Here is a 16,628-nt window from a genome sequence, read left to right as displayed (position 1 = left end):
TTAATTTAAAACTTTGAACCTAAAAAATTGATCAATTGGACTCTTAGGCAAAATTGTTGAGGGTTCGTGGGATATTTCTTTAAGGACCCCTCCATTTGGGGGTCCAAAGAATTAAAGATATTTTAGAGGGGGGTTCTCCAAAAATTAAAAGTAAATCAAGCAAGACTGAAGTCAAGGTATTAAAGTCAATCAAGTGAGACTGAAGTCAAAATTAAAGTCAATCAAGCAAGACTGAAGTCAAGGTACTAATCGAGTCAATCTCATAAAACTAAGGTCAAAACCCTAAATCAAAACCCTAATCTAAACTAATCAAGTCAATCTCATAAGACTAAGGTCAAAACCCTAAATCCAAACCCTAATCTAAAACTAATCAAGTCAATCTCATAAGACTAAAGTCAAAACCCTAAAACCCTAAAGACTAAGTCAAAACCCTAATTGAAACCCTAATCAAACCCTAATGCTTCTAAAAACTTTATAAATAGGAGCCTCCACACCCTATTTTCGTATCAAAGAAAAAACCCTAGAAAAAGTAGGTGAAGAAGCCTCCATAACCTCCCCAAAACCCTAATTTTGGAGCCCCAACTCCTTCCCTAACACCCCTACTCCGATTTTAGCCTAAAAAACACCCAAAAGCCTCTCAAAAACATCCCAAAAATCCACAACAAATTCGAAGCACCCAGATCCAAGAAAGAGATACCTTACCTCGGAGATCAGAAATCAGATCCGGAGATAGAACGAAGTAAGGAACACGGCACAAGGAGCCATTTTCACCAGATCTGAGGGAATACCACTTTTGCAGATTAAAGGTAAGTTTATTTTTATTTATTTTTTTTTAAATTTTTTTTAATCTAGGTTTATCATTAGCGATGTAGATCTATTTGGGATAAATAGAGACCGGCATTGGCCGGGCGGGGTTGGTGCCTAACACCTTCTAACCCCGTAACATGATCCCCGGATTCAGATTTCTATAGTAGATTAGTTCCTTTTTATCCATTTAAGGGTCAATTTGGTTCCTAGACCATAATAACTAGGTGGCGACTCCCAAACCTCAAGGGTCAAAAGCGGATCTGCGCACCCCGCGGATCGAGGGCGCTTTCAAGTATCGGTTTCGATACCTAAGCACAACCTTTTTTTCTGGTGATGTTGGCATATCCAAGGCATTTTCATGGATCCATCCTGCTAGGTGAGGTGGCAATACTCTAGGGCGACGCCTTGTGGTGGAACCTTGCCTTAATATTATTTAAGATAAAGGAAACCCTACTTGTGACTCACCTTATCCATCCACAACATATCCTAATTAGATGCAAGCTATAAATGAATAATTTCCTAGTATAGGATCACATTTGGGAGCTCAATTATTGGCCATAAAATTGATTTATTAGGAATAAGTTAAAGAACATACGTGTCATTTGCAGTTTCAATTATTGTTTCTAGTCAGTTGAGTCTTCCTTTAGAATAGGACTCTGTTGAGTCATCTTTCTTTTTAGATATTTTTTTGTTATTCTTGTTGTAAAAGATGTATTATATATTTGCTTCAACTTTAATGAGAAAATCAGAATTCAGTTCAACAACTCTCCTATTGAACTTTATTCTGATGTATGGACTTCACTATTTTATCGCACGATGGTTTCAAATACTATGTCATTTTCGTTGATCACTTTACCAAATACATATGGTTTTACCCACTCAAACGAAAATCTGAAGTTCAAGAAATTTTTAAGCGTTACAAAGCCATTGTGGAAAATTATTTTCAACACAAAATAATCACTCTTTATTCAGATAATGGGGGAGAATATATAGGCCTCAAAGATTACCTCTCTCTAAATGGCATAGCACACTTAACCACTCCACCTCATACACCCGAACATAATGGCTATTTAGAAAGATGACATTGCCATATTGTTGAAGCCGGTCTCACCTTACTTTCTCATGCTTCACTTCCAATTATTTTTTGGTCCCATGCCTTTGCTACTGCTATTTATTTAATTAATAGGATGCCAACCACTACGCTCAATCTATCATCTCCCTATGAATTAATTTTTCACAAAATGCCAAATTATTCTAATCTAAAGATTTTCGGATGTTTATGTTATCTTTGGCTTCGTCCATATACATCTCACAAACTTTATCAAAGGTCTAAACCATGTGTTTTTATTGGATACTCGTTATCCCAAAGTGCCTACTTGTGTTTTGAACCATCAACTTCAAAAACATTTGTTTCTCGTCATGTTAAGTTTGTAGAGTCAGTTTTCCCGTACACCTCTCTTCATGATCATCTACCTTGCCCCACTTCCAACACCATAGATACTTGGATTCCCCCAGTGCTCATTGTTTCATTACTTTCTCCAACTTAGCCGACTTCTACTACTCCACCTGAAACGCGCCCTCAAGAATTGCCTCCTGTTGAAGACACTTCACTTCTCTTTGAGATACCAGCACATCAAACAGAAATAGAGCATCACCCACTAACCACCCAACATCGCATGACTACTCGGGCCAAAAATAATATTCATAAACCAATTCAAAAGCTGAACCTACACACCCACTTATCATCCCCACCTGATCTTGAACCTACTTCCATGACTCAAAGATCATAACTGGCGTCAAGATATGTCTGAAGAATATAATGCTCTTGTTTGTAATGGGACATGGGAGCTAGTTCCTCCAGATGGTACCACTAATCTTGTTGGTTGTAAATGGATCTTTCGAATTAAAAGACACTCTGATGGCTCTATTGACCGGTTTAAAGCTTGTCTTGTGGCCAAAGGATTTCATCAATGACCTGGTGTCGATTACCATGAGACCTTTAGCCCGACTGTTAAACCTACCACAGTAAGACTTGTACTCAGTATTGCGATAAGCAATGGTTGGTCTCTTCGTCAAGTCGATATCAACAACGCCTTTCTTCAAGGTCGGTTCTCAGAACATGTTTATATGGCTCAACCAATAGGATTTGTTGGTTCAGATCATCCTACATATGTCTGTAAACTTCATAAAGCTATCTATGGTCTCAAATAGGCTCCACGGGCTTGGTATCATGAACTAAGTCAATTTCTTGTGGATTTAGGTTTCAAGAATTCTCACTCAGATACTTTTCTCTTCGTTCTCAACACTGGCATACATGTTTTGTTTTTACTGGTGTACGTTGATAATATCATAATTACTGGTAATAATGATGACCTAGTTTCTCAATTTGTTACCTGCCTTGCTCAACGCTTCTCCCTGAAAGATCTTGGATCTCTTTTTCATTTTCTTGGCGTTGAGGTTGTTCCACATCGCCATGGCATATTGCTCTCTCAACGAAGATATATCCAAGACTTACTTAAAAAGACTCATATGGCAGATGCTACCCCTGTTCTTACCTCCTTTCCAACAAATTCTTCCTCTCTCACCATCACCTCGGGCTCTCCTCTCTCAGATCCTTCTCAATTTCGTGCTGTAGTTGGGAGCCTGCAATACCTCTCTCTTACTCGTCCAGATATCTTTTTTGCCGTCAATAAGATGGCCCAATTTATGCATCAACCTACTGACGAGCATTGGGTACTTTTTAAACGAATTTTACGGTATTTATGTGGCACGTTGGATAAAGGACTTCTTTTACATCTTGAGTCTCCTTTATCACTTCATGGATTCTCTGATGCTCTTCATGCATTCTCGGATGTTGATTGGGCTGGCAATAAAGATGATTATTCTTCCACTAGTGCCTACCTAGTCTATCTTGGACGGAATCTTATTTCTTAGAGTTCTAAGAAGCAACATACTGTTGCTCGTTCTTCTACAGAGGCAGAATATCGTTCAGTTGTTGCTACTGCTGTTGAACTTTGGTGGGTATGCTCTTTACTTGTTGAACTTGGTGTGACTTTGTTGTCTTCTCCAGTTGTCTACTGTGATAATATTGGTGCCACTCAATTAAGCTCCAATCTCGTGTTTCATTCTCGAATGAAACATGTAGCAGTGGATTACCATTTTATCCGTCATCAGGTTCAATCTAATCTACTTCGTGTGGCACACGTTTCTTCTGCTGACCAACTTGCTGATCTCCTAACCAAAACTTTGCCACGTTCTTAGTTCCTGCTGCTAAGAGACAAGATTGGCTTCTCTACTTGTGGCCTATCTTGAGGGGGCCTAAAAAACATACGTGTCATTTGCAGTTTCAATTATTGTTTCTAGTCAGTTGAGTCTTCCTTTAGAATAGGACTCTGTTGAGTCATCCTTCTTTTCAGATATTTTTTTGTTATTCTTGTTGTAAAAGATGTATTATATATTTGCTTCAACTTTAATGAGAAAATCATAATTCAGTTCAACAACTCTCCTATTGAACTTTATAAGTAAACTTCTAATATCAAATATAATCACATTGGATCTATAGGGGGTATAAAATTTGTTTGATTGTGCAAGATATAAGGAAAATAGATGTTAAAGGTATACAACCATTCCTTTGTGTTAGCTGCCAATGCAGCATACATTTAATCCTTACATAAGCTGGATGTCTATAATATGTCTATCAGGATGATCTTGAAGGAGAAATCTACCTAAAGGTTCCTAATGTGACCCTTCCACTAAACCAAAATTACTAAGTAAACATTGGGAGGCCCTTTTATAATTTAAAGCAAAACTTTTCTATGGCTATTATCTTTAATTAGGATGATTTTGACATACCTCTCCACGTTTTGGTGAATATTGGAGTGTTTTTTGTCTTCAGACTGATAACATGCCCTCTTTGACCTTGGTCCTTTTTTATATGCTAATGAAAAAAATGTCCTAAATGCCTGTTTGATTGCACTGAGAAAAAGAAGTATGAGGTGATAAAAGAAAACAGATTCTAACGAGGTTGGGGCAGGAGGTTGTTGAGGAAGCGACCTGCTCGATGGGGATGGGCTGTTCCCTGGTCCCTATGTTGTGCACAACAGACACTACGCTATTACGGGTCGAAGGATCATGCAAATGACACCTCAGCCACCTTGATTTTGAGTTTGAAGATTAACTGTTGTTAAAAAATTTAATATATACACGTATATTAAAGAAATGTTACTTCAATCTAATTATTAGAAATCATATGTAAAATTATTTTTGGTTTATGGGTCCGCCAAAAAATTGGTTTTTAAGATTTGTCTGACTTAAAATAATATACATTTTTGCGGAGAGTACATCAAGGTTTTGTTAAAAAGGGACAAAACGAATTCTTTGCATCTAGAAACATGTTGTTTCAATCATAATTATTAAACTCCTACATAATTTATTGGTTGTTTTATCTTTTGAAATTCTTTGAATTTTAAAAATCGAGTGTCTTGAAGTTATCGATTACAGTATCTTTCATCGATTAATTCGTCCATCCTTCATTGATTGATTGACATATCCAGAATTGAGAATCTCTTTAATATATAGAGAGCTGCTATTGGCATCACAACTTTTATTTATTACACCCCAAATAAATAAATAAAAGTCAATGCCTGAAGCTAAGTAAAAGTTGGGGTGCTTTCTCTTCAGATTTCTGTTTGTTACATTAGAATTTTATATGGGGCTAATCCCAATTGTAAAAAATTGTTAACGTTGTTTGAATGTGTGATAATACTGTGTGATGTTGAGGTAATAACTTTGAAGAAATTCTTCGTAATGTTTACATGATATGTTTTATTCTTTGATTAAGGTATGATAAATAATTTAAGAAATCAATATCATCTCTATTAATGTGATTTCACCCTTAAAGAAGATAATACTAGATCAAATCTACAATTAATGGATCAACTCTATGTAATTTTGCATTGACTCAGTAGTTATACTTGTTTGAAGTTTGAACCAATTTGTCAGTTCATTCTAACAAGAAATTAGTTCAAGTTATATATTATAGAATAATGCTATAATGACCTCATATCACACACCCTGACGTGAAAGTGGATAGCAACCATAGATGTTTTTCCTCAAATGTCCAATCTTGAAGTCACTCTATACATGCTTTTCCTCAAGATTAGAACTCCAGCATGACTCCATATTATATTTAAATTTTTTTTCCCATATTATATTTAATTAATTAATTTATTTATGAAATAGAAGATAAAGATAATTTTGAATTTTAGTTTTATTTTGTTTGTTAATATTTAATAAATTTAACTTATATTTGTTTAATCACTTGTTATTGAGTTAACTCCACTTCATAGGTACCTCTTTTAAAATCGGTAGTTCAATTGAATTCAACGAGTTTATATATAACAATTGATCCCATGGTTGAGATGATTCGCTCAAGTAATTTTGGTATCATTCATGAATGAGACAACACAATGAGTCCGAATTAAATCTTTTTTATTTCTTTTTTCCTTTTGGTTCACTGATTTATAAAAGGCTTTGTCTTATTAAGATATTTATATAATAAAACACTACTAAGTTGGTACAGTTATACTAAATTGATATAGTTATGAGACACAAAATTTTCTATGGGATTTACTTTAACTATATATATTTTTTTCTCTTTTATCCCTTCAATTTTATTTTTACTCCACTAATTTTATTATATTTCCTTCTTTACATTTTTTACCCATTTTATTATTTTTCATCTTTTACCCTTTTAATCTCAAAATTCTTTAATAATATTCTCCTAACCTTTTTCTTTTTTTACTTTCATGCCTTTAACCCTCTTATAATTTTGTAGAACCCGATTTATTTCTTTTACACTTCACCCCCTATAACTTTACTATATTTGTTTTTTAATATATTTAATCCACTTTATAGTTTTTCATCTTTTAACATTTTAATCTTTAAAAAATTCAATAATATCCCAAACCCACTAATTTTGTGTCAATTTCAAGTTGTGTTCGCTGGTCATGTTAAAATTGAAACCACTTACTCTAATTTTATTTTTTTCACTTTTACCCCCTTAACCTAACAGAGGATGCTACAGCATAGGTGAACTACACTATAACGATAAGATTGGAAATTGAAATTGAAAACCATTACTGAGTTAATCTATTTGAATTAGGGTAGCCCCAAGTCCGGTTTATTTTTCACAAAACGATAGTTTACCCAATCGATCAACCCAACTTTGACTTCTTTTATGAATTGTTTTAAAATATTAAATTTAGAATTTTTTTTATAGGCTTGAATTTTAAAAATTAGTATTTAAATACAACTTTGGGGAAGAAAAGTATTATTACTATAATTGGAAGATGATTTAATAATCGAATCTGAATGATACATTTTATGAAAATAATAGAAGATAATTTTAGCAAAAATTATATATAATTATATAAAATAATGTAATAAATGAAAAATATAGGAAAAAACTATTCACAAACGAGGTTTGAGGCGCTTCATCAGAGTAGTGGTTGGGATGGAAAATACTCTTCATGATTCCCAAGAAAATGCATCCCTAGATGTTAGTATTGATTTTATGAAAGAATTTATGTATAAAATCTGTATTTCTCTACCTACGTTAAGGTCGCTTTAATGGAGTGTTTCAAATTCTGATTGAAGTTAACTAGCCTCAACCCATTACTGAGGCTGTCCATCAAGCAGACGGTTGAGAAGCTAGGGATTACCAAGAAAAATGTATATGTAAAAAATTGTAATAGGAAATTTGAGTTTTTTCATTTCATTCAACCATACATTTAAGAAAAAAATAGAAATATTAGCCTGAATCCATAGTTGAGGCTCTCCATCAAACAAACAACTGAGATGTCACGAATTCTCGAGAAAAATGTATTTCTAAAAAGTAATATTAATCCCCAACAAACAAGCATTGTTTTGACATCCATGAACAAGACCAAGTCGTCTTGGATGAGTTGTCCGATTTATTCGAGTTATCTTGACCAACAATGAACTCCCTCCACTTTATATGAGAAACACATCAAGTTTGAAATGACTTGTCAATCCGTCTTTGATGGACAATACCAAGACGAGTCTGACGAGATTTAAAATCATGGAAACAAGAATTGACCTCTAACCCTCAAAGGTTAGTAAGATGGTTAGGACCCCAGTCAAGGCAAGCAGAGGTCTTGAGTTATTCAAATCGCCCTTAGGAGTCACCCTCAGGGATTTATCCCAAAAAATTCTGGTCCTTGTTGGGGGAAGGGACTACGTACACATTTCCCGATAATTAGTTGGGTGCACTAAGAGACCCAAATACCTCGATTTCACTGGGAAAAAAAATGATTTCTAAGAAAATTTTGTTTTTCCTATATCTCAGCCATCTGTTCCATGTTTAAGATTTGGAAAGTTCAATAAAAATCCCTCTCTCTCTGTCTCTCTCTCTCCATCTTTTTGTTTTTTTAATATTTCTTTTCAAAAGAATTTTCAAGTCTCAACCACTCAAACTCTCCATCAAAGAGACAAAGGGAAAAAATAAAATTTCTTAGAGATCTATTATTAATTTATAGGGTTTAATATAATATTCTTGGATGTACTAAAGGTTTCTTGGGAATCTCTAACATCTCAACCTTCTTATGGCTATTTTTTTTCCCTCTTTAGGTTGATTTACCAGGATGTGAATTGAAAAATTAAAATATTTTAAAAAACAGTGCAATAGTCATTTCAATTCAAAAAATAATAAATTATCATTTTTAAATTAAAAAATATTTTAGTTAAAGTAAAGAAATTTCTATATTTTATAGAGCAGAATTATTATTTTGAACTGTTTACCGAAATTGAAGCGGAAAAAATATTTACTACTTTATAAAAATGAATATAAGAATTTCTAACTCTCCCACGTGGCATACACTCCATACTCCCCCCCACATGACTGTGTATAGAATCATAATTTATTTTCTCGGGATATATAACTGCACATCCTAAAAAAAATACAATTCTATATTCCGAGGAAAAGATCTATGATTCTATGCATAACCCCGGAGAGAGTATGAGCGTGTTGTCAGAGTGTTCAGAAAACTCACGACTCTTATAAAATAGGATATTTTTTTCACTTTAACCAGAATGACTCAACTCCATAAAGAATAATTTGTTATTTTCAGTTGAAATGAATAAATACTATTAGTTTGAAAATTTTCAATTTTTCTCAAGCTCTTTGATGATTAGTGTGCAATGGATTTGATGGAAAGAAATTCTGTATGTACTGGTTTCTCATCTCAACTATCTTCGCTGACTCTAAAAATTTCCTTGTCATTTTTGTCACGTGGCACTTAATTATTCGTGGTGGGTCAAGCCATGAGTACTATAGTAAATTAAGAGAATAATATCGATCTTATAAATAAATAAATAAATAAATAAAAGAGAGATTTCATTGCGACATCAATTTTTTTTTTTTGTTAACGTCACTTCAGTAAATCATCATAGAATCAGCCGCCCGCATCTTGGGGCGGCTTTAGAAAAAGTTGATGTGGCAAAAGAAGCTCTCTAAGAAAATGTTAATAAACAGTAGATGTGGTTGCCTTTTAAATTTATTTAAAGTTTGAAACAACGCATGTCATTGTCATCCATTTTCTCATCCAAACAAGCAGGACAACAATTGTACAAGTACTTTGCTTATCTCTTCCCTCCTTCATCTCTCCCATCCTCGTGAGAGAGACCATGGCCTTCTCAAACTGGCTCTGTTCCCACAACACAAAGAATATGATTCTGAAGATTGTTCATCCAGTGGTCATATAGAGCTCCATGATCGTCCCATAGTCGCAGCCGAGATCATGATTCGTAACCCAAGATGTTGTGTCACCTATCCTCATGTATTCCAACAACCATGGGCCATAGTCCCTCCACATACCACACTCATGCTAGGCCAAAAATTCTACATCGTACCCATCAGCACCGTTAGAAAGCTTCAAAAGCTCTCTCGTAAACATTCTCCGTCAACTACACACGATGGTCAAGGAAGAAGAAGGATTATCACTACTTGTTGGTTGTTTGGGAATCAAAACAAGAAAGATGGGTGTCTTTCAGATGATAATTGCTTCATGTTCAAGCTTACTGTGTCAAGCTTAAGGTCAACAACCAAGATTCAAGGGATGACGAAGGATCAATAGGTTCAAGTAGATCCACTGAAACAAAAGAAGTCGAGAGCAAAAGAATCAAAGAATATACAAGGAGGGGGAAGGTAGGATCACCCAACAGGCTTTCAACCTTTGATAACTGGCAACCTCGCCTCGAGATCATTAAGGAAGAATCAATTGATTAGTAACACATTTTGTTATCTTTTAATATTTAATTTAATAGTTTTCAATTATGCCGAGTCATCTCGAAATACCATTGAGTCAACTTGACTCGGTGGTAGTTCGACATGACTAGGTATTCAAACCCATTTAGCAATATGGAAACTTGTGAAGTCGATGAAACAACTCAGAGTCAGATTGGAAACTTGGGCGAGTTACATGTTTGTATAATATATATTACATGTGTGTGTGTGGGGGGGGGGGATTTGAAATATTAAGTTTTTTCTGGAGTTACAGAAGCGAATCATAGAAGAACAATAGTTTTCCTCTTATTTGTTTATTCTTCAATGCACTGATGTGGTACCTATCAAACAAACTCTGATGCTCAAGTCAGCCAACTGCAGCCCACAACATAAACTAATGGCATTAAAATTTCCTTTTTCTGAAGCATACCTTCTTTTTCTCTACGCCCCTTTGTTTACAACCTCCTTGTAAAGTCTTAATGAATTCGTATAAAGAAATTTGTGGAGAGGAATCAATTTCTATTTTGTTAGTTCCGAAGCATATCGTGTAAGTTAGGTCATTAGGGTTGAGAGATCTTGTAATCCTTATAAAAGGACACCATGAGTGACAAGTCCAGCATCTCAAAGTTGAATACTCAAATTCTTTTGGAAGATTTCGCCATATACGTGAGAGTTTGCTTAACTATCTTATTTTCTTCTTCTTGGCATTTTCGTGTTTGTCAATTTGTATCGAGCAACGCTCCTGCCTTATTAACATAAAAAAATTATGGCGAAAGGAAAGGGACTAGATCACAAGAATCTAAGAAAGAACTCTAAAAGTCAAGAGAACTAGGGTTTCTTATTCCAATAAGACTAAATAATAAAATTACATAATAATCGTGTTTTTATAGACTCACTAGAAAATAGGAAACCTATCAATAGTAGGATATCTACTAATAATAGGAAATAAGAAAATAAATAAATAATATAATCTAACATCCTCCCTCAAACTCACGATGCTACTGCTAGAAGCATGGAGAGTTTGCCAAACAAGAAATGAAAAACGCGAAGTGGAGTGCGCCTTGGTAAATATGTCGGCAATTTGCATGGAGGAAGGAACGAAAGGCAATGTGATGGTACCAAGTTGAAAATGATGTCGAGTGACGTGACAATCAATCTCAATATGTTTGGTCCACTCATGAAATATCGAATTACGAGCAATCTGAATAGCACTTTTATTATCACAATATAGGGAGTAGGGTGACGAAGAAAAATACCCATATCTGCAAGCAACCAACGTAACCAAACTATCTCACAAGTAGTAGAAGCCATGACACGATATTCTGCTTCTATGAAAGATCTAGAAAACAACATCTTGCTTCATACTCTTCCAAGAATAAAAGAATCGCCAAGAAAAATATATAAGCCAGTGGTGGACTTGTGATCTGTAGGATCACTAGCCCAATCAACATCAGAGTACGAATGCAGCTTTAAGAATGAAGTAGATGGAAGTAAAAGACTATGAAAAAAGAGTGCCCTAAAGATACCTTAGCATACGAAGAATAGTAACCCAATGAACTATAGTAGGCACAGTAACAAACTTACTAATTACATGAACAACATGTACAATATTTGGACGAGTGATGGTGAGATAAACCAAGTTGCCAACAATAGTACGATATAAACTAGGATCCAGCAAGGGAGAGGGAGAGCCATTAGACGGAGAGTACTAGGCATTAGTCTCAAGAGAGGTATCAACAACCTATTATCAGTAAGACGTGCAAGTTCAAATACATCAACTATATACTTGGACTGGGATAAAATATAACCTTTTGGAAAGGAGGCAAACTCAATGCCTAGAAAATAACGTAGTGTGACTAAATCTTTCATTGCAAAGCAACGAGCTAGCTCAGACTTCAAAGATGCAATACCGTCAACATCATCACCAGTAATAATCATATCATCAACATATAAAAAGAACAGAATACGACCTGTACCAGTACATTTGACAAATAATGTCGAATCATGATGCTAGGATGAAAATCAAGCGAAGTAATCACAATAGAAAACTTCTCAAACCAGGCTCATGGTACTTGTTTGAGACCATAAAGGGCTTTTCGGAGCCTATAGACTTTACCAGGTTGGTGAGAAACACCAGGAAAATGCTCCATGTAAACTTCTTCAAGAAGACCACCATTTAAAAAGGCATTTTTGACATCCATCTAAGATATGTGCCATTGCCGAATATAAGCAACTGCGATGAATGTATGAACAGTAGTCATTTTTGCAATAGGGGTTAAAGTCTTCTCATAATCCATGCCATACTCCTGAGAGTAACCTTTAGCAACAAGTCGAGCTTTGTATCTTTCAATAGATCCATCAGATTTAGTTTTGATTTTGTAAACCAACAAGAACCAATGGTGCATTTTCCTGGTGGTAAAGATACCAAGTCCCAAGTATGAGTCTGATGCAGAGCAGTAAGTTTCTCAACCATAGCATCCTGCCAAAGTGGGTCACGAACAGCCTCTCTATAGGACAAGGGCTCAGAAAAATGATGAATAGAAGCTAAACATGAAGCAAAAGAACTAGAATAGCAAGAGTAAGAAAAATCTGGTAGCTTAGTAGACTTACGAGCACGTGTAGACTGGTGAATAAGAAGAGGAATCGTAGTCTCAGGAGATGATTGGTCAGCCACAGGAGCAGGAACAGGTGTATCAAGAACCAAGGGACCAGATTCTGTTGAGCTGTCAGTGGGAAATCTACAAGATGCATTATCTAAAACTAGAATAGCGGGTTGTGCTTCCTCAGCGTCAATAGTTAAGGGATCAATGCGAATAAGATCAAGCTTGGTCATATTATGAGGACTAGTAGGAATAAAAATGAATGAAATGTGCTCAAGAAACACAATATGACGAGAGACATAATTTTTGACTAACTGGATCAAAACAATGATATCCTTTTTGTCGTATGTCATAGCCCAGAAAGACACACAAAACAGACCGTAAAGACAATTTTTTACGCTCGACATGAGATTGGAGGACAAAACAAGTAGAACAAAAAACACACAAGGAAGAGTAATTAGGAGCATATCCATACAACTTCTCAAAAGGTGACATACCTGAATTGTGTGAGGTTGGAATCCTATTAATCAAATGAGTAGTAATAAGAATTACTTCTCCCCAAAATGCACTAGGAACATCGGTAGACAATAAAAGAGAACAGGTTGTTTCAACAAGATGCATATGTTTCTTTTTTGCAACACCATTCTGTTCGACGATATCTGTACAAGAGGCTTGATGAAGAGTATCATCGAAAACAAGCAAATTAGAATCGTTAGAAGTGTATTCTCCTCCCAAATCACAACGAAAACATTTTATGACAGCCAAATGTTGAATTTTTACAAGATTCTGAAGTAATTAAAAATAGAAAGATAATCAGAACGACGTTTCATAAGATAAACTCAAGAATAACGAGTATAGTCATTAATAAACGAAACATAATATCGTGACCCCCCTTTTGTGATTATAGGGGAAGGTCCCCGTACATCAGAATGAACAAGATCAAATGGGCAAAAGTAAAAGAAAAATTTCTATAAAATGGTAAAGCAGAAAATTTTGCCAGTTTGCAACTACTACAATCAGAAATATCATGAGTTTTTAAATTTACTAATGTTCTAGTATAAGCTAAAAATTGTAAACGAGACGCTGAGACATGACCTAAACGAGAATGCCATAAATAAAAGATGACAAACCCACACTTGAAGCTGCAACTTTCGATATTTTGAACTGATCCAAAACATAGAGTCCTCCTTGCCTACAATCTGTCCCAATCAGCTTCTGAGATTGCGGGTCCTACACATAACAAGTGGAAGAAGAAAAAAAGACTAAATATCCTAACTCACATAATTGACTAACAGAAACATGATTCAAAGTAAGAGTAGGAATGTAATAAACATCCGGAAAAGACAAACAAGATGTAACAATGGAACCAACACTTACTAATGGCATAAGAGATAAAGAAACAAATGATGACAGATTAAGTGACATATGATGAAAGGAGTTAGAATCTAAGATCCACAAGAAGGGAGATATACCTGAAGTACTAGAAGATGACAAACCTATATGAGAGGCAGCAGACATGGCATATGGCTGTGAGGCAATAAACTATTGAAACTGCTCAAACATATATGGATTTAACGATGGTGCAGCCATTGCATTATTAGGCTAGGGTGATTGATTACCAAATTTCCATGGAGGAATCTGAGATGGCAGTGGTGGCTGCTGAGGTCGCCGTTGTTGTTGTTGTTGTTGTTGTTGTTGTTGTTGCTGGGGTTGTGGTGGTTTGACTTTATTCAACAATAATGTGCACTGAGCCTTCCAGTGGCCTTTTTTCTTATAGAAAGCACATTCATCAGGAGAAACCTTCGAATTCAACCTAGTTTGATTAATATTCAGGGGTTTTTGAGGAGCTGCAAAAATAGATGGAGTAGACGTTGGGACAGTTCCTTTGTTTGCCTGAGACTTAAGACGTATCTCCTTAGCTAAAAGTTCATTGACCACCAAATCAATAGAAGGGAGTGGGCTACGATGAAAAATTTTCCCACGCAATCCCTCAAAATCATCACGGAGGGCCATAAAAAATTGTACCAATCGTTGCTCGTCTCTATGAGTGATGTAAAGTAGGAATGCTTGCAATTCAACGGATTCTGTAAGTGCTAACTGGTCCCATAATTCTGACATTGCAGAATAAAAATCTTGAATACTCATATCCTTCTGCTGAAGAGCACGATTATCTGTCTCCAACTGATATGGTCTTGCTAAGTTAAAATGCGTGTATAGTCTTGCTAGATGATCCCAAACTTCCTTGGCAGTCTTATACTTTGCCAACTGAGCACCTATAGAGTGCGTAACAGAATTATTGATCCAAGTGATGATCTACAAATTATCAGCCTCCCAAACATCCAATAATTCTGTATAATTAGTAGCCTTGTCTATAGGTTGAATTCTTGTACCCGTAACATAACCCCACATAGAACCTGTAAAAAATTCTTCATAACATAACTCCAATACGAATAATTTTTCCCATCTAATTGCACACTAATCGACTGGAGAGAATCATCTTTACAACCAGCCATGATGAGAAAAAACATAAAAAGACTAACAAATAATCACCAAATAATAAACGAAATCAAACTGAGATGCAAAATTAAACTAGAATCCAATCAAGATGTCAAACTGAGATACGAAATCAAACCAGAATGAAATCAAACTGAGATGCGAAATCAATCTAGAATCCAATCAAGACATCAAACTAAGATGCGAAATCAAACCAAAATCCAATCAAGAGGTGCGGAAGCAAGCAAATAGTAGCGAAAACGATTGTACGAACGCACAATCCAATTCGATCCATAAAAGCTGTGGCTAAGAATAATATTTCTTCAATAAGATGAACAAAATCCATAAGATGGTGGCTTTGATACCATGTGAAAGTTAAGAAAACTAGGGTTTCTTATTCCAATAAGACCAAATAATGAAATCACATAATAATCGTATTTGTATAGACTCACCAGAAAATAGGAAACCTACCAATAATAGGATATCTACTAATAATAGGAAATAAGCAAATAAATAAATAATATAATCTAACAAGAACGAGATGATCAAACACCTGAGAGAAAGCTTAGACAAGTAAGTTGTGGCTTGGACGGAGTTATCACAACTTGTAGTGACATTAAACCTCAAAAATGAGCTCAAATTGTTAGTGGTTTGGGTGACGGAGAATGTGGTGAGATCTAAAGCTATATTAGACTTAAACACCATGCCAGTAGAGATTTCATCTATACGAAATACGCAAAAAATATTTTCCCTCATTTTGATGGAAACAATTTGAAAGGTTGGATTTTTTTATACAACCGTTTCTTCAGTTTCAACAATATTGCAGAAGAAGATATGGTTTACATTGCCTCATTTTATTTAGGAGGTAAGGCACTTGAATTATTTCAAGATATGAAAAACGTTTCCAAAATATATATCTACATGATTTGGAATGGGCAAATATGACACAGTAGGTCAACTCAACAAACTTAAGCAAAAAGGTTCTGTACAAGACTATCATGATCAATTCGAGATTCTAATGGGCCAAACCAAAGGTCTTATTGAAAACTTTTTTGTGATTTGTTTCACAAGTGGACTGCAAGCAGAGATCCAAAATGGTGTGTTAACTGAAGCAATTGGGTTACAAGAAACCATGAAGGTTTTTTTCATAAGGCATGAAGATCTTCCAAGAAAAACACTCCCTTTTTTATTGTTAATAAACCCCCAGTACAAGCTACTATACTGCCCATAAACAATATATCCCAAGTTGTATTGGAGGAAAGATAGACAAAAGGGTTATGTTGTCACTGCAATGAACGATATATGGTACGTCACCATTGCAAAAGATGATCAATTTTCTTACTTGAAAGTGAAGAGGCAGTGGTAATGGTGAAAAGAGATGAATCAACAAATGAACATGGACAAATTGAGGAACCAATTATCTT

The 16,628-nt window shown here is 35.2% G+C and overlaps 1 long non-coding RNA gene across 10 annotated transcripts in view; it reads right to left on the bottom strand.

Annotated features, from left to right (window-relative positions):
• Nucleotides 1–13,632: 13,632 nt before the first annotated feature.
• Nucleotides 13,633–16,628, bottom strand: part of LOC147393220 (uncharacterized) — a 28,010-nt gene continuing 25,014 nt past the window's right edge. For 9 of the 10 annotated variants that reach the window (XR_015181937.1, XR_015181942.1, XR_015181932.1 and 6 more), the window contains one exon: nucleotides 13,633–13,941. This is a non-coding gene — a long non-coding RNA (uncharacterized LOC147393220). Of the gene's footprint in view, nucleotides 13,942–14,183; nucleotides 15,126–16,628 lie in introns of all 10 variants that reach the window. The other variant, XR_015181933.1, reaches the window with a different exon arrangement.

The sequence above is a fragment of the Akebia trifoliata genome, chromosome 10 (genome assembly GCF_017979445.1).
Source record: "Akebia trifoliata isolate Shusen 1 chromosome 10, ASM1797944v1, whole genome shotgun sequence".
NCBI classification, from domain to species: domain Eukaryota; kingdom Viridiplantae; phylum Streptophyta; class Magnoliopsida; order Ranunculales; family Lardizabalaceae; genus Akebia; species Akebia trifoliata.
The sequence above is the reverse complement of the archived record's forward strand: the minus strand, read 5'-3'. Positions and strand labels throughout refer to the sequence as shown.